At 36.8% G+C, this 26013-nt stretch overlaps 1 pseudogene; it reads left to right on the forward strand.

Annotated features, from left to right (window-relative positions):
* The first annotated feature begins 10432 nt into the window (after positions 1-10432).
* LOC120188181 lies at positions 10433-24788 on the forward strand (annotated as a pseudogene).
* The last annotated feature ends 1225 nt before the right edge of the window (positions 24789-26013 follow it).

Here is a 26013-nt window from a genome sequence, read left to right on the forward strand (position 1 = left end):
TACCATTTTAGCATTCTATTTTGACAGAATCGATATTGCCTCAGCAGTATCGATACTGCTTCATTATTCTGGGTTTAGTATCGATCATATATGGTATCAGTACCATTTTAGCATTCCTTTTGACAGTATCGGTACTGCCTCATCAGTATCGGTACTGCTTCATTATTTTGGGTTTCAGTATCAATACTGATTTAATAGTACGGTACTGTTATAGCAGTATCGGTACAACAATATTTAAAAATCATTTTTCACTCGATTAAAGTTCAAACCTTAGTAAAATTTATTTCAAAAACTTTTCCAATATAGGACTCAAATTTGCCAAAATAGGTCAGTCAACATAAATAATCCAAAATATAGTAGGCTTGGTCATAAACATAATAAGAGGTAACATGGTAATAAATGTATGTGGAATATGATTAATATAAATCCGATCATCCAAGACATAATAGTATAATCAAATCCAAAAAATCAAATGCGAAAAAATTCAAGGGAATTGAAAGTTTAAAGTATAACACTTGAAACACCACGAACAACTAGCAAGCATTAGCATGATCAATATTCTGATGGAGGATCGGGATATGAACGAGGTACACAGAAAGAGGCAACATCTTGTGAAAGAGCGAACCTATCTGTTACAGCGTCGAATTGAGCTAGGGGTCGCGTTGAAGCTCGGTCAGTTGAGTTATCATGGCAGTAAAATGGGACTCCATAGATGCAAACCTCGGATCTAAATTCTCTATTAGAGAATGAATAAGGAGGCATAGCATTACTAGCGCTCGGAGTCTCGTTAGGGATGCGATTTACAGGATCATCAACATCTTGTAAACATCATCGGCCTGAGGAGGAGCCAGAGCTGGAGCTACTCGAGAAGAACTAGCACCGGGCGTCTTTTTAGGTGTCTGTTCCCAATTTGTCCCAACTTTAAGAGCGACTTTGATAAGAATTACTAAGAAGACAACCATAAACCAAAGACTCGACTCTCTTTGAGGGAATATGGTTAACGATGTTCATTAGTTCACCGAAGATTATTTGAGGAAGATTATTTTTTTATTGTTTTTAAAACAATGGATTCACCAATGTCGATACTTCGGAAAGAGGAGTATTTTCCTGTGGATGGTCAAAACCACCAAAAGATAATCAAGTGAAGAAATCGCTCGTGGAATTCATGGATACTAGCACTTTTTCCTACTACTAAGGAAGAAGGGACAATATCTCACTCATTATCAATCCCGGTGTTTCCGAGACTAAAAACACGAGTCCCTCAAGAAATATTTTTAATTATGGATTAGGGCCCACCTGACACGACCCATTAAAAAATTATATCCTATGGAACTGTTAAAATTGTCGTAGATCCCAATTAATTGTTTGGGTGCCCTAATGGGCTAATTAAATTAGCCGATTGCCTTAATGGGCCAATTTATAACATAAAAATCAAATAAATGCTTTATTAATAAATCAATTGCACTTTATAACATAAAAATGCTTTCTGTAATCACAAAAACCGTTGTGATTAGAATAGAAAATGTGAACTAGTTGGTGAAACACAACGGGTTTAACTTTGAAAGTGTTGTCAAATTTCCAAGCTTGTAGAAGGGGTAGGTATTTAAAGTTCATTTCTTGCATTGCCGAAAGAGAGGAAACTCCATAGGAGCGGATGTAAGGCGTCATAACAGGATACGATACCACGGCCATGATTGGAGCAAAACTAAACAACCCGCTAAATCCGCATTTTTTCCTCTGACTACTACGATCGACTTACATAGTTCACGATACAAAAACGCCAAAATTGCATAGCCCCAACTATATTGGTGACATACAACAAAATCCTCCGTTACCGGAAGATATTGCTGTACACCAAATTGCCTGATTTATCCAGTAGCAAAATCCCTCCAATCAACGTCAAAAGATATGCTCGAGCTGCATATATCACCTCTTGTACGTTGATTGTCATCTACTCTAGATTCTCTTTCCAACCACGTCATTCGTACCCGCAACCCATCAATGACATCGGTTGGAGCCTCCATTCCCAATAAATTAGAAATAACATTATTTTCCTTATAATGTTACGAAGCACCAATGGCATACCACTAATCGGAACGCCATGTTGATACGTGACATCTTCCAAAGTTATCGTCACTTTACCAGGAGGTAAATGAAACGTATGTGTTTCGGGCCTCCAACGCTCAATCAACGCCGATATTAGTGCCGACATCACCTTAAATCCGTGAAGAAACGTCGTTCCATATAATCCGGATTGTGAAAGATATATCACCATCCGTTGATGTGGCTCTTTATTCATCATTCCTCGATGAGAATGGTTCGTTGTCTCGCTACAATTTGAAAATAAATTATTTAATATAATTACATAAAATAATTATTATTAATACTATAATTTTGTCAAAACTAAAATGAAATAAACAAATTAAACTTACCGTTGTCAACTCGATCGACGAAATATGAATTTCATCCCAAATCTCTATTTATACTACCCTACCCAACGACTAGTTTTTTCATACTGAAAATAGTCGTTGGAACTCGTCACACCGGCGTGACGAGTTCTATTGAAATTTTAAAGAAAAATTCAATCGTTTACCAACAGTCAAGCCAACGGGCAAAATTTTGAAAATTATAACCGTTGGAACTCGTCACATCGGTGTGATGAGTTCCACGGAGATAAAATATAATTTTTTTTATTCTTATTTTAAAAAATTACAAACAAAAAAATTTAACTGGGACTCATCACGCCGGCGTGACAAGTCCCTCAAGAAATATTTTTTAGTTACGGGATTGAGGCCCACCTGACACGACCCATTAAAAAATTATATCCATGGAACTGTTCAAATTGTCGTAGATCACAAATTAATTGTTTAGGTGCCCTAATGGCTAATTAAATTAGCTGATTGCCCTAATGGGCCAATTCATAACATTAAAATCAAATAAATGATTTATTAATAAATCAATTGCACTTTATAACGTAAAAATGTTTTCTTGTAATAAAAAAACCGTCATAGCTAAGACAAATAAATCAATTGCACTTTATAACATAAAAATGCATTATTAATCAATGAAGATAAGTATAACCCCTATTTTTAAAAGCATATATTTTTATTTGGAATAATCTGAAATGAATAAATTGTATGTTATTTATAAGTTGAATAATAAAGGTAAAATGTCATTATAAAATACAATTTAAATTATTTAAAAAAAAATTCAATATTATTAAAAATAGGTTACAGTTTGAGCATTAATAACAAAATATATTTATGTTAGTCCTTTTGTTAACTTATTATATAAAGACCTCAGTGCTTCGTTTCCATGTATCTCTCTCTCTCTTGTTCTCTTGAACGGACGCGTACATAGTTTGATGTTTACTTACCCAAATATTATGCAGAATATGGAATGATTCTTTCGCTCAGTTTTAGCTGATTTCTTTGTTTTGTTGCTTTTTCTATCATCAGGTTTATTTTCTTTAACCCGTTATTCATAAACCATATTTGATATTCACATTCAAAATAGCATATGTTTTATAATCTTATATTCATGTTTATACTTCAAATTTCTGCACGAACTATATGACCCTCAGTGATTAAGGGATTATTGTATCCCTTGAGCTCAATCAATGTGTATGCAGGGGTATAAGTGTTCATTTTGGAATATATATACACACACTTTAATTTTCTCTAATTATCTTGTATTTTTTTTCTTTTTGGTAAAATGAAGCTGAGATTGGACCTATGGTGGTGGAGGGTAGAATATGTGAGTCTCCAAGCAGAAGGTACATAGGGTGGTGCATAAGTAGCCTTGAATGTTATGTTACCTGCGAGATGGAGGATTATGATGGTGGAGAATGTCAAGGCTTTATTTCTCGATGTGTGTGCAATAAGAAGTGTTACCCAATATTTTTTAAAGTATGTGTTTGAGAGTTGAGAGAAATGATACATTCTTAACATATTTGTGTGCCAAATGTTTTAAATTATGCATCTGTGATGTAATACCTTCTAGTTCAATTCTCTTAAAATTCCTCTATACTTCTTGAACTAATTATCTGAATCTATAATAAATAAAATAAAATAAAATTGATTTGGCACAAGATATACAAATGATGTCTGATATCGTGGGAATATTATCATTTTCAATTAAATGCTTTTTTTATAATTCTTAAATTCATTGATGTTTGGAGTGTAACTCCAAATCTAATCATGAATATAAAATAAACCTAAAATTATCAAATATAATATTTTTAATTAAATTCTCAATTAAACATAAGATAAAAATAATTTAATATCTCAGTTAACAAATTATTATCATAAACAATTTTCCACCATACATTAACCTAATTATACTCAATGATAAAACCACTAAGATACAAGTACATTTTTTTATTAACATATTCATATCTTATTTGTATCATGCTTTCTTTAGTGCATACTTCATCGGGGCTCATTTCATCATGGGTAATAACTCTTATACAGCATATATTAATCACATGAGTCATTATATTGTATTTAAAGTTAATCAAATTTGTGTTCGTTTCTCACTCTATAAACATAAGTGATAACTTTATGAAATAGTTTTATTATACTATTATAATAGAATATTATATTAGCAAGCAGAAACAATCACAATATAAAAGAGAGAGAGAGAGAAAAATGAAGCTGAGATGGGGTCTATGGTGGTGAAGGATAAAATATATGAGTCTCAAAGTGAAAGGTACCAGGGATTGTGCCTAAATAGCAATTTATGTGTTGTTATCACGATGGAGAATTACGAATACGACGAAGGCTAAGGTTTTATTAGTCGATGTGTGTACGATAAAAAGTGTTGGCCCATATTTCATTAAAAATAGGCCAAATTGGCCCATTAGGGCAATCGACTAATTTAATTAGCCCATTTCAACAGTTTCCATCGTTACGAGTTCCATGAGATATAATTTTTAATGGCCCGTGTCAGGTGGGTCCCACACCGGAATTAAAAATAATAATATTTTGTGATTTTTAAAAGAAAAATAAAAAATAATATTTTCGTCGATCGAGTTGACAATGATAAGTTTAATTTGTTTTATTTCATTTTAGTTTGACAAAATAATATTAATAATATTTTTTATGTAATTGTATTAAATAATTTATTTTAAAATTGTAGCATGAAGAATGAATCATTCGTCATCGAGGAATGACGAATAAAGAGCCACTTAAGCGGATTGTGATATATCTTTCACAATTCGGATTATATGGAGAGACGTTTCTCCTCTGATTTAAGGTGATGTCGGCACTGATATCGGCGTTGATTGAGCGATGGAGGCTGAAACACATACATTTCATTTACCTTGTGGTGAAGTGACGATAACTTTGGAAGATGTCACGTATCAACTTGGCATTCCGATTAATGGTATGCCATTGGTGTTTCGCAACACTTATAAGGTAAATAATGTTATTTCTAATTTATTGGGAAAAGAGGCTCCAACCGATGTAATTGATGGGTTGCGGGTACGGATGACGTGGTTGGAAAAAGAATTTAAAGTAGATGAACAATCAACGGAGCAAGAGGTGATATATGCAGATCGTGCATATCTTTTGACATTAATTGGAGGGATCTTGCTACCGGATAAATCGGGCAATTTGGTGCACACCCAATATCTTTCGGTAATGAAGGATTTCGTTGTATGTTGCCAATATAGTTGGGGTTCTACAATTTTGTCATTTTTGTATCATGAACTATGTAAGACGACCGTAGTCGTTAGAGGAAAAAAGCGGATGTAGCAGTTGTTTAGTTTTACTCCAATCATGGGCGTGGTATCGTCTCCCGTTTATGACACCTATTGCATCTGCTCCTATAGAGTTTCCTCTCGCCGCAAGATAAATTCATATATTTAAAGTTTTCATATTTTATAATATTTATTTAAATATTTTGAAAATGACAATAAATAACGTAATTTTTTTAGATGGCGACACCGAATAATCGATACGAAGTTGTCGGGTGCCATAACACCATTGCTCTATTTCGTAATTGTTGAAATCCATACCGTCGATAGAGTTTTACGACAATTTGGGTTTCACCAACCGATAGAAATGTCAATACATAACATTGATGATTTGCATAAAGTAGATGTGCGTGGTAAGCATAGCGAAGATTGGCCGAGGAAGCATGCTACATTCATATATCAATGGCAAAATAGACATTTACGATTGCATAATCGTTCCGAGGTATAACCCGAAGATTTTGATTTCAATGTTTCTCACTACATCCAAAATTATGAAGCAAATGGGAAACCATACTTGACAATGGCAGAGGAGTGATCCGAGTGGGAAATAATGAAGGATAAATATGGGGAAAAATCATCATCTTCATCAACATCTTCATCTTATACTTCCGCCAATTATTATCCATTACAAGAAAGTTATGGTGGATACGGTGCATATCAACCATCGATGGAGAGTCGAAGGGAGTGGGAAGGAAGTGGGTGGGATCAAGTACCACCTTCATAAGAATTTTCCTCAGAACCGGAAGAAAGAGGTCCATGGGATCATCTTCTTCACGGACAATCTCAATTTGAGGTAATGACGTCAAATACCTTGAGTACTCCATCGTTTTCACTCGAAGATGTATATCAAAGTGGTGTAGTGTTGGGAACACCGGAACCGGAAGAAGAGGAAAATAAAGAAAGTGGACGACCACGACGAAATCGACGAGTACCACATCATTACCATTCTACCATGCCTTGACATCGGCAAGAATTGTACAAATATAAGTAATAAATTTGTTTATTTAAGTTTTTGTAGTCAATATTTAATTGTATAAAAAATTAATTATTAAGTAATAAATTTGTTTATTTTTGCAAATTATAATTAAATAAAGTGCACTTTTGCAAAATTTTCATCCTTGAACATACTTGATTTTCCCACTATTTATGCTTTGAAATTTTCATCCTATGTGTTTTTGTTGCAATTTTTAAACTATTCTGTGCACTTAGTATCGATACTATTCATCCAGTACCGATAATGTTCTTGATCAGTATCGATACTATTCATCAAGTAACGATATTGTTATTGCAGCCTCGTTAAGGTATCGATACCATACAATTTTTTCCTTGAAGTATCGATACTCCAACTGAAGTACATATACTACCTATTGGGTCCATCTTATAAAACCCCAAAAATATTATTTTTTCCTAACTCTAAAACACTCAACCACACAACCCTAAACCCCTTCTCAAAATCGCCTCATTGTATCTTTTTGGAGTCGGATTTGTTTTGTTTTTCAACTTTCCAGTCGGCTAGCATCATCAAAATCGTCCATTCATCATCAAATTCCATCTCAATCCTAATTTTGAAGGTAATTTTTTTAAAACTCTAATTTTTCTTTTCGAATTTAAGGCTAGTTTTAGTTAGTTTTTTCTTATATTAGTGAATGGGCTTTACTTATTTTTCATTTTTACACTAGAATATACAATTTTTTTAAACAAAATCTTCAAAATTCGAAATTTCATTAAATAAAAAAATATAGGTATACATATATTTTATTTTTCAAAACTTGTTTTTTTATATTAAACATCATTTTGTTGCCCATTATATTATATTATATTAACAAATATTATATTAAAAAATATTTAGTTATAGAATACCTTGTATTGTTGACTCATATTGAGTTTTGGGATTAATTGAGTGCATATATATGTATTGTCTTTCTTTGCAGGTATAATCTTTATTTCGATTCTCTTTAACATGTCTCAGAAACGTCCTAGATCCTCCTTCTCTCGTGCTAATCCACCTCCTAACCCTCTACCAAATCCTCCTCCCAATCCAACTGAAATGACCATAGTAAATTCTTGTTTTAATGAACCGAATCGTCGAAATCTATATTCATGATATCTAAACTATTTTGAGTCTTATACTATTAGGACTGAGCAGAATTCTCCCTCCTCTTTCGAAAATGCAAGAAATGAACTTTAAATACCTACCCCTTCTACAAGCTTGGAAATTTGACAATACTTTCAAAGTTAAACCTGTTGTCTTTCACCAACTAGTTCACATTTTCTATTCCAATGCGGTTTGCACAAACTGAAAGTATTCGTTCTTATCTCTTGGGCAAATACATTACCATTAATTCTGACTCTATTGCCCGTGCTTTTGGTCTCGAAAACACTGGGATTGATAATGAGCGAGATACCGTCCCTTCTTCCTTAGAAGTAGGAAATAGCGCTAGTATCATTGACTTCCACGAGTGATTTCTTCACTTGATTATCTCTTGGTGGTTTCGACCATCCGCATGAAAATACTCCTCTTTGCGAAGTATCGACATTTGGTGGATCCATTGTTTTCAAAACAATAAAAAAAATTAATCTTGCTCCAATAATCTTCGGTGAACTAGTGGACACCATTAACCATATTCCCTCTAAGAGAGTCGAGTCTTTGGTTTATAGTCGTCTTCTTAGTAATTTCTTTATCAAAGTCAGTCTTAGAGTCGACCTAGATGCTGCCATCAACTTGGATACCCCAATAGATTTTACCTCTCTTCGCAAGTCAGGATGGACTCAAGTTGGGACAAATTGGGAACGAATACCTAAAAAGACGCCCGATGCTAGTTCTTCTCGAGCTATTCCAGCTCCGGCTCCTCCTCAGGCCAATGATGTTTGACAAGATGTTGATGATCCTATAAATCGCATCCCTAACGGGCCTCCGAGCGCTAGTAATGTCATGCCTCCATATTTTCATTCTCTGATGGAGAATTTAGATCTGAGGTTTACATCTATGGAGTCCCATTTTATTGCCTTGGGGACTCAATTGACCGAGCTGCAACGCGACATCCTAGCTCGATTTGACGCCGTGACAGATAGGCTCGATGCTCTTTCACAAGACGTTGCCTTTTCCGTGCACCTCTTTTGGATCTCGATCCTCCATCGGATGATTGATCATGCTATTGCTTTGCTAGTTGTTCGTTGTTGGTGTTTCAAGTGTCTTACTTTGAACTTTCAATTTCCTTGAATTTCTTCGCATTTGATATTTTGGATTTGGTTATACTATTATGTTTTGGATGATCAGATTTATATTGATCATATTTCGCATATTTTTATTATCATGTTACCTATTATTATGTTTATGATCATGCCCACTATATTTTGGATATTATTTATGTTGACTGACCTATTTTGGTAAATTTGAGTCCTATACTGGAAAAGTTTTTAAAATAATTTTTACTAAGGGTTTTGAACTTTAATCGAGTAAAAAATGTTTTTTAAATATTCTTGTACTGGTACTGCTATAATAGTACCAATACTGTTAAATCAGTATCGATACATATATCGATACTGAAACCCAAAATAATGAAGCAGTACCGATACAACTGAGGCAATACCGATATTGTCAAAACATAATGCTAAAATGATATTGATACCATATATGATATCGATACTGAAACCCAAAATAATGAAGTAGTATCGATACTGCTGAGGAAGTATTGATACTGTCAAAACAGAATGCTAAAATGGTACCGATACCATTATGATATCGATATTGAAACCCAAAATAATGAAGCATTACCGATACTGCTGAGGTAGTATCGATACTGTCAAAACATAATACTAAAATGGTACCGATACCATAAATGATATCGATACTGAAACCCAAAATAGTGAAGTAGTACCGATATTGCTGAGGAAGTATCGATACTGTCAAAACAGAATGCTAAAATGGTACCGATACCATATATGATTTCGATACTGAAACCCAAAATAATGAAGTAGTACTGATAATGCTGAGGCAGTACCGATATTGTCAAAAAAAATGGTCAAGCCAACAGGCAAATATTTAAAAATTATAACCGTTGGAACTCGTCACCCGGCGTGACAAGTTCCACGGAGATAAAATATTTTTTTTTATTTTTTTTAAAAAATTACAAAAAAATTTAATTTTTCATTGGGACTCGTTTTAATTTCGGGTGTGGGGTCTACCTGACACGATCCATTAAAAAAATTATATCTGATTGAACTCATCACGTCGCCTGTTCAAATTGCTGTAAATACCAAATTAATTGTAAATGACCTACGAATTTGAAAATAGAAAAAAAAGCAGAGAAGAAATATCTAATAATACTTTTAAAATGCAATATATTCTTATAAATTTTGACAAGATTAAAACTTTGGTAAACCCTTTTTGAGAAGTGCAGCACATAAGTACTCAAAGCTATAAATAGTGTTAAAAGGACTGTAAAAGGCAGGTGTAAAGCGTATTCCCCATAATGGTATTCAGGGGTCGAAACTCGAAAGCAACTCAAAACCAACTCAAAACCATGCAAAACAGATGTGATAGCCACCTGAACTGCGAAATTCACATCAACTTGGATAAAGGAACCTTTGAAGAAGAAGACACGCAAAGCTTAAATCAGCCATAAACCGGGAACTAAACTCCTCAAGGAGAAGAAGGGGAAAAGCTCCTATTCAATGGCAAATCCCAGGCTTCGAGCTTTGTCTCGGTGTAGAAAATAGGCGAAGAAGGATTAGGCCATAACAGCAGTCGGATTCACATTCATCTTCTTCGCTCTTACTCTCCTCTTTGATTCTCGAAACTCCGGCACTCCCTCTCCTACCATCGATCACCACTCCACTCAGGGTCTCGTTCCATTTACTTTGCTCAATAGAGCCAAACCCACAGGCGCATGTACCCACTTTTCTTCTCCTCAAATTCGACCCTTTTATCTCGGTTTTCTTTTAAAAACTAAATATTTCTCTTGGTTTCTGTTCTTCAGTTTGCTTGGATGGAAGTTTACCAGGATACCATTTTCAGAAGGGCTCTGAATCTGGCTCTAACAATTGGCTTCTCCACATTGATGTAAATTCATTGCTTTTATCTTTGACATTTCTACAAGAATTTAGCTTTGTTTTCAAGTTTCCTTGTTTGGTTTATAGGGTGCAGGTTGGTGCAATTCTATAAAAACATGCAATATTCGAAAAGGAAAAGCTTTAGGTTCATCAAAGTACATGGACCGCCTTGTTCCATTTTCCGGGATTTTAAGCCATCATCCTTCACAAAATCCTGGTATGCCTTGTTTTCAAGTCTCCGTTTTGTCATGCAGTTTAAAGAGTGTGCTTTCAAAACGGGTAATTTCCTTCTTCTTTTTTCAGATTTTTATAATTGGAACATAGTTAAGATACGTTATTGCGATGGTGCATCTTTTGCTGGCCATCCTGAAAGTGAGTTCAAGGTAAACTTTGTTTGTTAATTAGGTTTCGAACAATTGTTTGCTCAAAAGAACTGAGTTTTTGTTGTGTTTTTATAGAATGGAACAAATATTTTCTTCAGAGGCCAACTCATCTGGGAAGCAATTATGAGTGAACTCTTGTCACTTGGCTTGTCTAAGGAGAGCACGTAGCGACAAAGGTTCATCTTTATGGTTTCATATTTAAAGGTGAAATTTTTTGTCATTCAGTTTTTATTAGTTGCAAGTTAATGGATTTGTTGAGTTTGCAGGCTCTTTTTCAGGATGCTCTGCTAGAGGTTTAGCAACTGTTAACTTCCTAAAAAGGCTACTTTTAAAGCCTTTTTCACTTAAGTTATTGTTTGTTTAAAAGCTCATTTTAGTCATTTTAGGATCATGTAGTTGCATATAGTTGCATTTGTGGTGGCTGTGCTATTTTATTTCTTAATGGTGCTATTTGAGGGAAAGGTGCAGTTTGTCTATGGTGTGCGGGGAATAGCAAGAAAAAGGATTCTTTGGGAAGTAATGCCGCGGCATCACACGTTGCTAAAGCAGATTGAAATGCCTTGGCATTTCTGGCGCAGAAAAGACAAAAAGATATTTCTGCATAAGGACAGCTGGCACTGGACAGCTGTCTCTGCACGTGAAGGACTGCTGTAACCGCCTGCCAGAGCTGCCAATGGACCACTGCCACTTGGAGGATAAGGTTCATGCACAACATATGATTCTAGGGGTATGAGGGGTATTTTGCACCCAACAACCTCATCATTACCCCTAGATATTTTTATTATATATGACACCTCATGAGAGAGAAGAAGGAGAGGACGGTGAGCACACGCATAGAGCAGAAAAATCAGATTTTTATTTTCTTTTTTCTTTTTCTTCTTCTTTGGGGATATTTCTCCATTGATAAAGCTCCAAGGAGTGGCAAGCTAGGCGCCGGAAGGAGCTAGCGAGCTAGGTGGTTCGTGGTGGCCGAGAGGAGACCTCCGGTGGCGCGTCGAAGGCTTCTTCTCACTTCCCTTTTTGCTGCTATTTCTTTATATTATTTTGTGGGTTGTTGGAACGAATTTTCATGACTTTGTGTTTGGATATTTCGAACCCCACCATGAACTAACTTATTTGGTGGTGGTTGGTTGAATGGTTGTTTGAACTTTATTTTCAATAGTATAATTAAGTTTATTTTGGTTCTTTATTTGCTTTGCTTATGAATGCTTCGCCATCTAGGCTTGTAAGAGGCATGGAAATGTCCATCTCTTAGATGAAGGTTAGGTATTCGGAAGAATCCTAAACTAAAAATACTTGTAAGTATTCGGAAGAAACGCAAGATAAGATCCTCATAAGCAATGGGTTATGGTATTTTCAAGGGGCTTTGAACCAGCCTAGGAATATTATAACTTAATCCCTTAGATCTCGGAAGAGACTAGGTTAGGATTTCAACGACTAAAAAGGGTGTCTTTATCAATAGGGTAGGCTGTCCAACATCGTTGAGTGAGAGTAGATGCCTTGGCATCCTATTCTGTTAGGTTCTTTTGAACACCTTAGGAAAGCCATGTCGAGTAAGTAAAGACAAGATAGCTTAAATATACTTGAGAAATAAGTTTAGCAACCTTAGACCAATCCTTACCATTCATTTCATTGGAAGCTTGTCACGTGAGGATTATTTTTTTCTTATTTTATTTATCTTTTTATTTATTGTTTTTACCATTTCTCATTGCCTCAACATTTCACCATACTCAATATTAAACATCCATCATTGCCACTGCATTTCCAATTGCTACACCATCACACCATCAATCTGCATCCACCAGCTTACACATATCCATTGCCGTGACATTTGTATATATCAAGACTAATTATACTTAGATAGAATATTGCATTGCATTGGTTAGACTTTTGTGATTTCACCCAATCCCTGTGGAGACGATACTCACTCATCATTATATTACTTGAGTGATTGTGTATACTTGCACATTATTTGCGTATATTTTATAGTACTCACAACACGCAACAAGTTTTTGGCGCCGTTGCCGGGGATTGGCAGCCTGAAGTTATTTAGTTTTGCCAGAGCATTTTATTTTGTTTTGCATTTTTATTTTTGTATAGTTTACTTGATATTTTTGTTTTATTTTTAAGGTTTATTTAGTGTATGCCTAGAAGAAATTCTGAAGAGCCTTTGGAACCAATAGAACCTGAAATTGAAAGACTCTTTAGAAGAAGAAGACGTGCTCAAGAAAATATGTATCAGATTGGAAACCAAGGCATTGGTCAAGATGACGGAAATCAGAATATCGCGGCATTAAACAATGCTGAACCTGCTATCAGGCCTCGTGTTATTCGAGATCATTACATCCGATGCTGGATGATCTGAATCCTGGGATTGTGGCACCCGAAATTCAAGCTGCACATTTCGAGATGAAACCAGTCATGTTCAACATGTTGAATTCCATTGGACAGTTTGGGGGTATGCCAACTGAAGATGTCAGGCAGCACATTCGCAATTTTCTGGAAGTTTGTGATTCTTTCCGCCAAGAAGGAGTGCATGAGGATTTTCTGAAATTAAAGCTTTTTCCGTATTCATTGCGTGACCGAGCAAGGGCTTGGTTGAGTGGTGTACCAGTCGGTTCGATGGAATCATGGGTCGATCTTTGCAAGAGTTTTTTATTGAGGTACAACCCACCAAATATGAATACGCAACTAAGGAATGAAATATCATCTTTTCGCCAGGGCGACGACGAATCCATGTATGAGTGTTGGGATCGTTACAAGAGTTTGCTTCAAAAGTGTTCATATCATGGTTTTCATGATTGGACTCAAGTAGTCATGTTCTATAATGGAGTCAATGCACCCACGAGGATGTTACTGGATGCCTCGGCAAATGGGACATTGCTGGATAAATCACCTACGGAGGCGTTTGCTATCTTGGACAGAATTGCTAATAATGATTATCAATTTCCTTCCTCAAGACTTGGGAGTGGGAGGAGAGCACCTGGAGCATTCGAGTTAGAAGCCAAAGATTCGGTGTCCGCTCAACTCTCCGTTATTACTAATATGTTGAAGAACTTACAATGTTCCACTGATGTGAAGGAAGTGAAAACAACTAGTCTGGCATGTCTGTTATGCCAAGGCAATCATCACGAGAGTGAATGCCCAACCAACCATGAGTCCATCAACTTTGTTGGTAATTACAATCGAGGCAGCAACAATCCTTACTCAAACACTTATAATGCTGGATGGCGTCAGCATCCTAATTTTTCATGGGAAAATCAAGGAGCCCACAATGCTAATCAACCTACTAGGCAGCAGAATCACAATGAGCCTCAAGGATACCAAAATGCTATGCCATGGCATAATGCTAACAAAAGAGCTTTATCTTCAGCGAGCATAAGTTCCTTAGAAGCTACAATTCAAGAATTCATATCTACTACGAAGACAATGCTGCAAGACCATTCTACTTCAATTAAGAATCAAGGAGCTTTACTTCATAGTCAAGGCGCCTTAATTCAAAGCCATAGCTCGTCTCTGAGAGCTTTGGAAGGTCAAGTTGGTCAGATTGCTACGGCATTGCAAGAGCGTCAGCAAGGACGTTTACCAAGTGATACTGAAGTCACTAAAGGGCCTGGAAAAGAACATTGCAATGTGTTAACTCTTAGGAGTGGAACACAAATCAATCGACAAGTCAAGGATAGTGGGCCACAATAAGATGATTCTAATCCCACTACTGAAGCTGAATTACAAGATGATAGAGTTTCTGAGAAGGACAAGGAGGAGGATTTTGCCAAGGTACCAGATTATGATGCCAAGGTAAAAGAAAATTTTATTCCTGCAGCTAAGGAAGCTAGACCTCCCCCACCCTTCCCGCAAAGATTGAAGAAGCACAATAATGAAGTTCAATTCAAGAAGTTCGTAGACATTCTTGATCAACTCCATATCAATATACCTCTCTTGGAAGCTGTTGAACAGATGCCGATGTATGCCAAATTTATGAAGGACATTTGTACCAAGAAGAGGAAAGTAGAGACTGTTGCCACGGCAACAGAATTTTGTTCTTCATCGAGTAAGTTGTCGCCAAAGAGAAATGATCCGGGCAGCTTCATTATTCCTTGTTCAATTGGAGCTAATTTCGTTGGAAAGGCTTTATGTGATCTTGGTTCAAGTGTCAACTTAATACCGAAATCGATATTCTTGAAGCTTGGCATAGGAGATGCAAGACCCACCTCAGTTATTTTACAACTTGCCGACAAATCCCATGTTAAACTTGAAGGGAGAGTCGAGGATGTCATAGTAAGGGTGGACAAGTTTGTGTTTACAGTCGACTTCTTAATTCTGGACTGCGAAGTTGATGCCAAGGCACCAATCATTCTGGGAAGACCTTTCCTAGCCACTGGACGTATCTTGATAGACTATGAAAAAGGTGAACTCACCATGAGAGTGGTTGATCAGTGTGTGACTGTCAATGTTTTTAGAACGCTCAAATATGTTGATGACACTGAAGAATGCCAAGGCATTTCTGAATTAAACTCAGTGATTGAAGAAGAGACTGAACATCTTTGCCAGAACAACTTCATTCAGCTAGCAGAAAATGAATATTTGGTGGATGATGAAAGCTTAGTGGAGTCCGATGACTTTCCAATTTTGGAGGAGCAATCTAGCTTAGTACAAGTTAGATCAGATATAAATTTTGAACCTCTGAATTTTGATGAATTCATTTCTCCTAAGCCTTCATTATTGCATGCACCCAATCTAGAGCTTAAGACTTTGCCAGGGCATCTTAAATATGTTTACTTAGGTAGCGATGAGACTTTACCGGTGATTATTTCCGCTAACCTTACTGCTAACCAAGAGCAAAGTTTGTTAAGTGTTTTGATGCAGCATAAGAAAGCAATTGGTTGGACTATGGCCGATTTGAAAGGCATTAGTCCCACGATCTGCATGCACAAGATTCTGCTAGAAGATTGCCACGGCAATTCAATTGAACCACAAAGAAGACTCAACCCTATTATGAAGCAAGTGGTGATGAAAGAAATTCTGAAATGACTTGATGCTGGAGTAATCTACCCTATCTCCAATAGCTCATAGGTGAGCCCTGTCTAATGTGTTCCGAAGAAAGGAGGCACGACGGTGGTTACGAATGAGGATAATGAGCTATTACCCACTCGCACTGTGACCGGATGGAGGATATGCATGGACTATCGAAAACTCAACAAAGCTACGAAGAAGGACCACTTTCCTCTACCTTTCATCGACCAAATGTTGGATCGATTGGCCGGCAAAGCATTCTATTGCTTTTTGGATGGGTACTCAGGGTACAATCAAATTGCCATCGCACCAGAGGACCAGGAGAAGACTACATTTACTTGTCCCTATGGCACTTTTGCCTTTAGGAGGATGCCTTTTGGACTCTGTAATGCCCCGGCAACGTTTCAGCGTTGTATGCAAGCTATATTTTCATATATGGTTGAGGATTTTCTGGAGATCTTCATGGACGATTTTTCAGTTTGTGGGGATGATTTTGAACTATGCCTCGGTAATTTAGCAAAAGTTCTCAAGAGATGCGAGGAGGCTGAGTTGGTCTTAAACTGGGAAAAATGTCACTTCATGGTGACTGAAGGCATTGTATTAGGCCACAAAATTTCACACAAGGGTATTGAAAGTGACAAGGCGAAAATTGAAGTGATTGAAAAGTTGCCACCACCAACTTCGGTCAAGGGAATAAGAAGTTTTCTTGGACATGCTGGATTCTATAGAAGGTTTATCAAAGATTTCTCCAAGATTTCTAAACCCTTGTGCACATTGCTTCAACAAAACCAACCCTTTGTGTTTGAAGAATTATGCCTCGGCGCGTTTACTGAGCTAAAGCGACAACTGATCTCGGCACCCATTGTAGTCCCTCCCGACTGGACATCACCATTTGAGCTGATGTGTGATGCAAGCGATTATGCCGTAGGAGCTGTTTTGGGGCAACGCCGAGGTAAAATCTTTCATGTTATTTATTACTCTAGCCGCACTTTAAATGAAGCACAATTGAACTACACCACCACTGAGAAAGAATTACTTGCCGTAGTATTTGCTTTTGATAAATTTAGACCTTACCTAATAGGTACTAAAGTTATTGTTCACACTGATCATTCGGCTATAAAATACTTAGTGAACAAAAAGGATGCCAAGCCTAGACTTATTAGGTGGATCTTACTTTTGCAAGAATTTGACTTAGAGGTGGTAGATAGAAAAGGAACTGAAAATCAAGTTTCTGATCACTTATCTAGGCTAGAGAATAATTCTGAATGCCATGACACTGTAGATATCCAAGAGGAATTTCCTGATGAGAAAATTTTATATACCGCGGCAATCCCGTGGTACGCTGACCTTGTTAATTTTCTTGTTAGTGGAATTGTGCCTTTTGATTTGAATAGTCAGGTTAAAAATAAGTTCAAGCACGATGCAAGGCACTATTTTTGGGATGATCCATATCTATTCAAACATTGTGCCGATCATCTCATTAGACGATGTGTACCTGAAGAGGAGCAAAGTGATATTTTGTACCATTGTCATTCGGCCCCAAGTGGAGGCCATTTTGGTGGAGCAAGGACTGCTGCTAAGGTCCTGTAATCAGGCTTTTACTGGCCAACTTTGTTTAGAGATGCCCAAGCATTTTACAAAGGATGTGATCAATGCCAACGAACTGGAAACATCTCCAGACGACATGAGATGCCGCTGTAAAATATTTTGGAGATAGAGCTGTTTGATGTATGGGGCATCGACTTCATGGGACCATTCCCATCTTCTGAAGGAAAATTATACATATTGCCTGTTGTGGATTATGTGTCAAAATGGGTGGAAGCAATAGCAACTTCAAAGAATGACTCCAAGACCGTACTCAAGTTTTCGCACAAGTATATTTTCACTCGGTTTGGAGTACCTCGTGCTATCATCAGTGATGAAGGAACCAATTTTGATAATAAGTTGATTGCTGAGATATGGAGTTCGACACAAGATTGCCACGGCATATCATCCGCAGACAAATGGCCAAGCTGAGATATCTAATCGAGAGATCAAGCAGATTTTAGAGAAAGTGGTGAACCCAAAGCGAAAGGATTGGTCGCCAAAGTTGGATGAAGCACTTTGGGCGTACAGAACATCATTCAAAACTCCTTTGGGGATGTCACCCTTCAAGCTAGTATATGGTAAAGCTTGTCATCTCCCGGTTGAGCTTGAACATAAAGCTTATTGGGCTATCAAGCGATTGAATTTCGATGGTCAACTAGCTGGGGAGCAGAGATTATTAGAACTTAATGAAATGAAAGAGTTTAGAGCACAAGCATATGAGAAAGCTCGGATATACAAGGAGAAAACCAAGAAGTGGCATGACCAAAAACTGATGCCACGGCATTTTCATGTGGGGCAACAAGTCTTGCTTTACAACTCCAGACTTAAACTCTTTCCTGGGAAGCTAAAATCTCGATGGTCAGGGCCATTTGAGGTGCATTATGTCTATCCCCATGGAGCTGTTGACATCAAGAGAATAGACAATGGGAAGATCTTCAAGGTCAATGGCCAGCGTCTGAAAGCCTACAATGGAATTCCACCACCGCACAACAAGGACGTGTTACGGCTGCACGATACTGAAGCGTGCCCAGAGGATAACCAAAATTCGATGTCTCGGCATTGAATTTGTGTCTGTGCATAAATAAAATTTAACATTCAAGTTTTTTCTTTAGTTTTATTTTATTTTATTTTGTAATTAATTTTTGATCTGATTTGTAGGGACCACACTGCTGCAAACCGTACAAGGAGCGGTTACCAAAGGGAGGAAATGACAAAGCATTACTTGGAGAGATATTCTTTTGATTTGTTTCTTTTTATTTAATTTAATTTCTGACATTTACTTTTCTCTTTCCACAGTTTTTGTCCCATCACCATCATTGCTTTTTGGCAGTTTTTCCTTCCCCATACACACACAACCCCCACCCACTAATTTCTCTCTTAACCGTCCTATCACCCCTTTTCCTTCTTAAATTTTTAACTTTTTCTTTTATCTTTCATTATTAATTTTTCTCTTTCATTTTAACTTTTACCTTTTCTCTTTCTTTCATTCATCTTCTTTCTTTGTTATTTCTCCATAGCCGAAATACATCCAAGTTTTTAAAGCTTTCAAAAGCTTCCTCCTTTTTCATTTTTCTTACTTCAAAAACACTGAAAATGGTGCGCTCAAGATCGGCTCCAACCGACACGACCGCTTGGCAACAGTTTGAGAACGATGAGGCTAAGGCTCGGTTCCAAAACTTCAAGAACCGAAAACTCTTTTTTGAGTTAGGATTTATTTTTACCAAGGAAACCGATGGTGGTTTTGGACCCGATGTTATGGACATCATGACGCCGCTCAAATGGCAGAAGTTTGCCCGTCATCCTGGTTCGGTGAACGCCTCATTAGTTAAGGAGTTCTATGCGAACATTTTCAAGCCCAATCAATACTCCATCTTCGTTCGAGGTAAGAAAATCCGTTTTACATCCACTGCTATTAATCATTATTTTCATTTGCAGGATGTTGTGGATAACCATGCCACGTTCGAAGAGGAAGCCGATAGCAACAAATACGATGGGGTCTTGGAGGACCTTTGTTTCGAAAACACTGAGTGGAATGGTCGCCAGACGAGCCGATACTCGGTCAACCGGGAACGTCTTCAGCCGCGTGCCAAATTATGGAATCACTTTCTCAAGAATAAACTCATGCCCACCTCCCACAACACTACGGTATCACTTTCACGCTTATTGCTTTTACATTCTATAATGGTATCCCGTCCGATCGATGTGGGTTGTATCATTGTTCAGCAAGTTCACGACTGTTTGGGTAAAAAGGCAAGTGCTTTGGTGTTTCCTAATTTAATTACCACTTTATGTCGTAAGAAAAAGGTTGAGGAAAATGCTTTTGATGAAATTTTACCTGGATTATCGGGCATCAATAGGGCTAGACTTACACTGTTGTTAGGAATTGAAAATCCCAAGTCTAACGACCCTGTTCATGAGCAATCTGCAGGTGCTACAGAATCGAATGCCGAGGCAAGGTTACTTGCTCTCGAGGAAGCTGTGACGCGGACTCAAGCTCAAATCCATGCTTTACACGGTGACATCCGTAACTTCTTTGGATATGTGAAGCATAGAGATGCTGTGGTGGAATCATTCTTTCAAGAAATCATTCCCCACGGACAATAGAATTTTCCTGGATTCCCAGACGAAATTCTGCCGGCATTTAATGCCGAGGCATCTCCAGAGCCTGAGCACGATGCACCTGATCCTCCTGCTGATGACCCTACTCCTGATACACACCGGTCCAAGACTCCTGAATATCCATCCACTGTCCCTGTCGAAGAAACACCCAGCCCCGTCCCAGCACCCAATCCTTCTCCTGCACAATGTAGTGGTCACCGCACCAAGACCACGGCTGGACGCATTGCGCACTATTACTCCAATTCTTCCGAGTCCATTCCAGCACCTATCCGAAAGCGCACCCGGCGAGGAGCTACTAGCACCTCCAAAGCACCACCACCACGTAAACATTGAGGTACCTCTCTTGCATCTATTTTCATTTAGTTGCATTTCATTGCATAATATATAGTTTATAGTTAGTTTACTTCTCTTTAAAGCATTGAGGACAATGCTTCCCTTAAGTTTGGGGGAGGTATTGTTCTTGGTAGGTCATATGCATGATAGCATTAGCATAGTATTATGCCATGGCATCAGTAAATGGTAGGACAATTAGATAAAATGTTTTGAGGATACCCGATGATGATAATTTTGTTAGGCTAGAATCTGAATGTAAATGACTGTTGAGAATGATAGAACTTACTCTAGGGCTTGATGCTTTGTGAAAAATATTTACACGATTTGTATGTTCTCTATACTTAGAAAATTTAGGAAATTTTTATGAAGGAACTTTAGTTAGTCTTGGCATTGAAATATAGTATGGTGTTTAAAAGAAAAATCAAAAACAAACTCCCTTAGAAATGAAACTGTGAATAAATGCTTAAGCATAGCTGTAGAGGGACACTCCTCTTTGCCGTGGCATTTCCTGGAACTTTCTTTAATAAATGGAAGCCTTGTGCATATGAGTGAATGAAAGAAGTCACAGGATGACTCTACTTAACTAGCTCGGGGATGGAAGGTATGCTCCCTTTCATCTAGAGTGTGGGAGAGTAGGTGTGATGAGCTGACTCCCTTCGTAACAGCATTAAAAAAAATCACAGAAAAATGAGTAAAAATGTGCTTAATGATAAGTAAATGCCTTGACAAAAACTAGGGGACTTGATTAGAAATTGTCTAAATTCGCTAAGTATAGATTGGATACAATCACGCACAACACACTACCACAAAGGATTTTGACCTAGGGAAAAGTACTTGAATTCTTGATAAGTCTAGCATGTTGAAGCCTATCGTTCTGAGGGTTGAAATTCAATTTTGTCCTACTGTTTTACTATCGAACTTTGCCATGACATTATGCTTATGTAACTGCTATCCATTGCTTGAGGACAAGCAATAGCTTAAGTTTGGGGATGTGTTAACTTCCTAAAAAGGCTACTTTTAAAGCCTTTTTCACTTAAATTATTGTTTGTTTAAAAGCTCATTTTAGTCATTTTAGGATCATTTAGTTGCATATAGTTGCATTTGTGGTGGCTGTGCTATTTTATTTCTTAATGGTGCTATTTGAGGGAAAGGTGCAGTTTGTCTATGGTGTGCAGGGAATAGCAAGAAAAAGGATTCTTTGGGAAGTAATGCCGCGGCATCACACGTTTCTAAAGCATATTGAAATGCCTTGGCATTTCTGGCGCAGAAAAAGACAAAAAGATATTTCTGCATAAGGACAGCTGGCACTGGACATCTGTCTCTGCACGTGAAGGACTGCTGTAACCGCCTGCCAGAGCTGCCAATGGACCACTGCCACTTGGAGGATAAGGTTCATGCATAACATATGATTCTAGGGGTATGAGGGGTATTTTGCACCCAACAACCTCATCACTACCCCTAGATATTTTTATTATATATGACACCTCATGAGAGAGAAGAAGGAGAGGACGATGAGCACACGCATAGAGCAGAAAAATCAGATTTTTATTTTCTTTTTTCTTTTCTTCTTCCTTGGGGATATTCCTCCATTGATAAAGCTCCAAGGAGTGGCAAGCTAGGCGCCGAAAGGAGCTAGCGAGCTAGGTGATTCGTGGTGGCCGAGAAGAGACCTCCGGTGGCGCGTCGAAGGCTTCTTCTCACTTCCCTTTTTGCTGCTATTTCGTTATATTATTTTGTGGGTTGTTGGAACGAATTTTCATGACTTTGTGTTTGGATATTTCGAACCCCACCATAAACTAACTTATTTGGTGGTGGTTGGTTGAATGGTTGTTTGAACTTTATTTTCAATAGTATAATTAAGTTTATTTTGGTTCTTTATTTGCTTTGCTTATGAATGCTTCACCATCTAGGCTTGTAAGAGGCATGGAAATGTCCATCTCTTAGATGAAGGTTAGGTATTCGGAAGAATCCTAAACTAAAAATACTTGTAAGTATTCGGAAGAAACGCAAGATAAGATCCTCATAAGCAATGGGTTATGGTATTTTCAAGGGGCTTTGAACCAGCCTAGGAATATTATAACTTAATCCCTTAGATCTCGGAAGAGACTAGGTTAGGATTTCAACGACTAAAAAGGGTGTCTTTATCAATAGGGTAGGATGTCCAACATCGTTGAGTGAGAGCAGATGCCTTGGCATCCTATTCTGTTAGGTTCTTTTGAACACCTTAGGAAAGTCATGTCGAGTAAGTAAAGACAAAATAGCTTAAATATACTTGAGAAATAAGTTTAGCAACCTTAGACCAATCCTTACCATTCATTTCATTGGAAGCTTGTCACGTGAGGATTATTTTCTTCTTATTTTATTTATCTTTTTATTTACTGTTTTTACCATTTCTCATTGCCTCAACATTTCACCATACTCAATATTAAACATCCATCATTGCCACTGCATTTCCAATTACTACACCATCACACCATCAATCTGCATCCACCAGCTTACACATATCCATTGCCGTGACATTTGTATATATCAAGACTAATTATACTTAGATAGAATATTGCATTGCTTTGGTTAGACTTTTGTGATTTCACCCAATCCCTGTGGAGACGATACTCACTCATCATTATATTACTTGAGCGATTGTGTATACTTGCACATTATTTGAGTATATTTTATAGTACTCACAACACGCAACAGCAACCCTTATACATTGTGATGAGTTTCGAGATCATCTACCAACGGATACTACTGTCAAGTGTCTTGCTGATGCATGCTTTTTCCTTGATGAGTATGTTTTAGTTTTCCATTGATAAAAAAAATGTTTTAGTTTTCCAGATTTACCATGAACTGCTTCATATATTCATATGATTTAAGTGAATGCTTCTATATTTCAGGCCAGATATTCTTGGAAATCGCACCATAAGTGATTTCTACCATGATGTTGTCCAACTACAGGTTCAGCTTCAATCTCCATATATCATACTCACATAATATAATGCCATGTATTATTCAACCATTATCGATATTGTTGACATCTCTTGTCTGCATGCTATGTTCAGAGTGTAACAAAAAGTTTGAACAAGAAATGTGCCAGAGCAATGGAGCCTTCCAAGGCAAGTTTTTCACTTGTTTACGTTTGGCCTTTAACCTGATCTCCTCTGTTGTTGATTGCTCTTCCAGTGTATCTTCCCTCATGAAATTATCAAAAACGTTTGAACCCCATTGTTCATTGTCAACCCCGCTTATGATTTTTGGCAGGTAAATTGTTCAAACACCATTATTTCCTCTCTATTTATAGGTTTTAACACTGACTAGATAATCATCAGATACAACATGTCTTAGTCCCTTTTGGATCGGATCCTCATGGCTATTAGAAAAGATGCAGATTGAACATTAAGGAATGTGATTCTAGCCAGATCAAAATACTACAAGGTAGCTGGATGTGTAATATGCATTACGCATCCCCATCTACTTCTCTCAACAATCACAATTAGACTGTGTCTGCAGGGTATGCGTGTGTTGTTAATAAACTAAAAAAAATTCTGAATAGATATTACTTTATAATCGTATCAAACTATTAAAAAATCCCAATTAGACTTTCGCCTGGCCTGATTTCTTATTGCTTCGTCTAGGTTTCCGTAGTTCCCTACTTAAGGCACTAAGTAAGCTTGAGAAAGACAAGGAAAGGGGTATGTTTATAAATTCTTGCTTTGTTCATTGCCAGACATGGATGGCTGAGACATGGCATTCACCCAATTCTCCAAGAATCAACAATAAGGTTAGCAATGTTTTTAAAATTCTACATGTTCTGTATTATGGGAATCAAAAGATAATTTCCGGAATACGTATCCGATACGATTATCAGAAATCTGGGGATGTATTATGGGATTCAGAAAGGTTGATCTTAGTTGGTTTTTTTTCGAAACAGACCATTGCAGAGTCTGTGGGTGATTGGTACTTCAACCGTAAACCATCGAAGAAGATCGACTGCCCTTACCCCTGCAATCCCACTTGCCATAACATGATCACGCCAGGTTAATGAAACATACTGATTAACCTCTCCAACTTCAAAATCACTGCTGAATATTATGGTAAGATGCATGCATGGGTTGATTTTATTTATTAAATAGTTCAATTGTAATTTAATAGTAATTAATTTAAATATATAAATTAATACGTGTCTATAATTTTATTTGGACATTTAATATATAATTTTGGGAAGTGATGTTTAATATTCATAAAATAGGAATATAGTTTTTTAAATTAGGCTAAGGTGATTATAAAGTAATATCTGTTGATATAATTAAAGCATATCATACATGATAAATTACATCATATGTCATTAAACTTTAAAGTTTGTATCAATTATACATCTAAACTAAAGGTAAATATTATTTTAGCATTAAAATTTCATTTTGGTTCAATTTAAGCAATAAACTGTTAAAATTCAAATGAAATGATAACGCAGACAAATCTTTTCGTCACCCTATCCAAGTCCATTGATACACCCAAATTACCCAACCTCTTATTAAAAATACCTAAATAATCGACTCTTCCGCTATTATCGTTGTTCTGGCGACTTTTTTCAATCGCCGATAACACCAGAAACATTCTCTCACAATCAACACCACTACATTCATCGTGTACATGTGCGCAACATTCAACAATTTCAAAAGCACAACCTTCGAGACTAGTAACCATAGAATCCATCGTATTAAACCCATTTTTAAGAGCGTAAAAATTTACTAAAATAGTTGGAAAGCACTACAAAGAAATTTCCCAAAACGGGACATTTTGTACACGAAAAAGATTATTGTTAAAAATAGAAATATTCATTTTTTTTCGTTTTAACTGAATTAATCGACCGAACCGAATTAGTTCGATTGGAAAATGGTTAATTTTTTTCAATATTCCGTTAACTGTTAATTTGGTCCAAAATAGGTTAATTAACCGAAATTATTAAATATAAAATATATTATATATATTAAATACATATTTTAAGCTCAAACTCATTAAAAATTAAGACTCAATTATTTTTTAACCGCACTAAACTCATTAAATTATCAATACCTAATTAAAATTTTAACCTAAATAAAAAAAATTGACAAGGGGATTTTGTATTCAAGATGGATAGAATACAAAACAAGACAACATCACGAGCCTCGTTAAAAAACCTCTCTAAACCTAAATGGAGGAAAAAGAGTGCATCATGAGTTGCCATGAAAGAAAACCAACGATAGAGCAAGAATACAAAGCCACAATTGAACA

The sequence above is a fragment of the Hibiscus syriacus genome, unplaced genomic scaffold, assembly GCF_006381635.1.
Source record: "Hibiscus syriacus cultivar Baekdansim isolate YM2019G1 unplaced genomic scaffold, ASM638163v2 tig00116939_pilon, whole genome shotgun sequence".
NCBI classification, from domain to species: Eukaryota; Viridiplantae; Streptophyta; class Magnoliopsida; order Malvales; family Malvaceae; genus Hibiscus; species Hibiscus syriacus.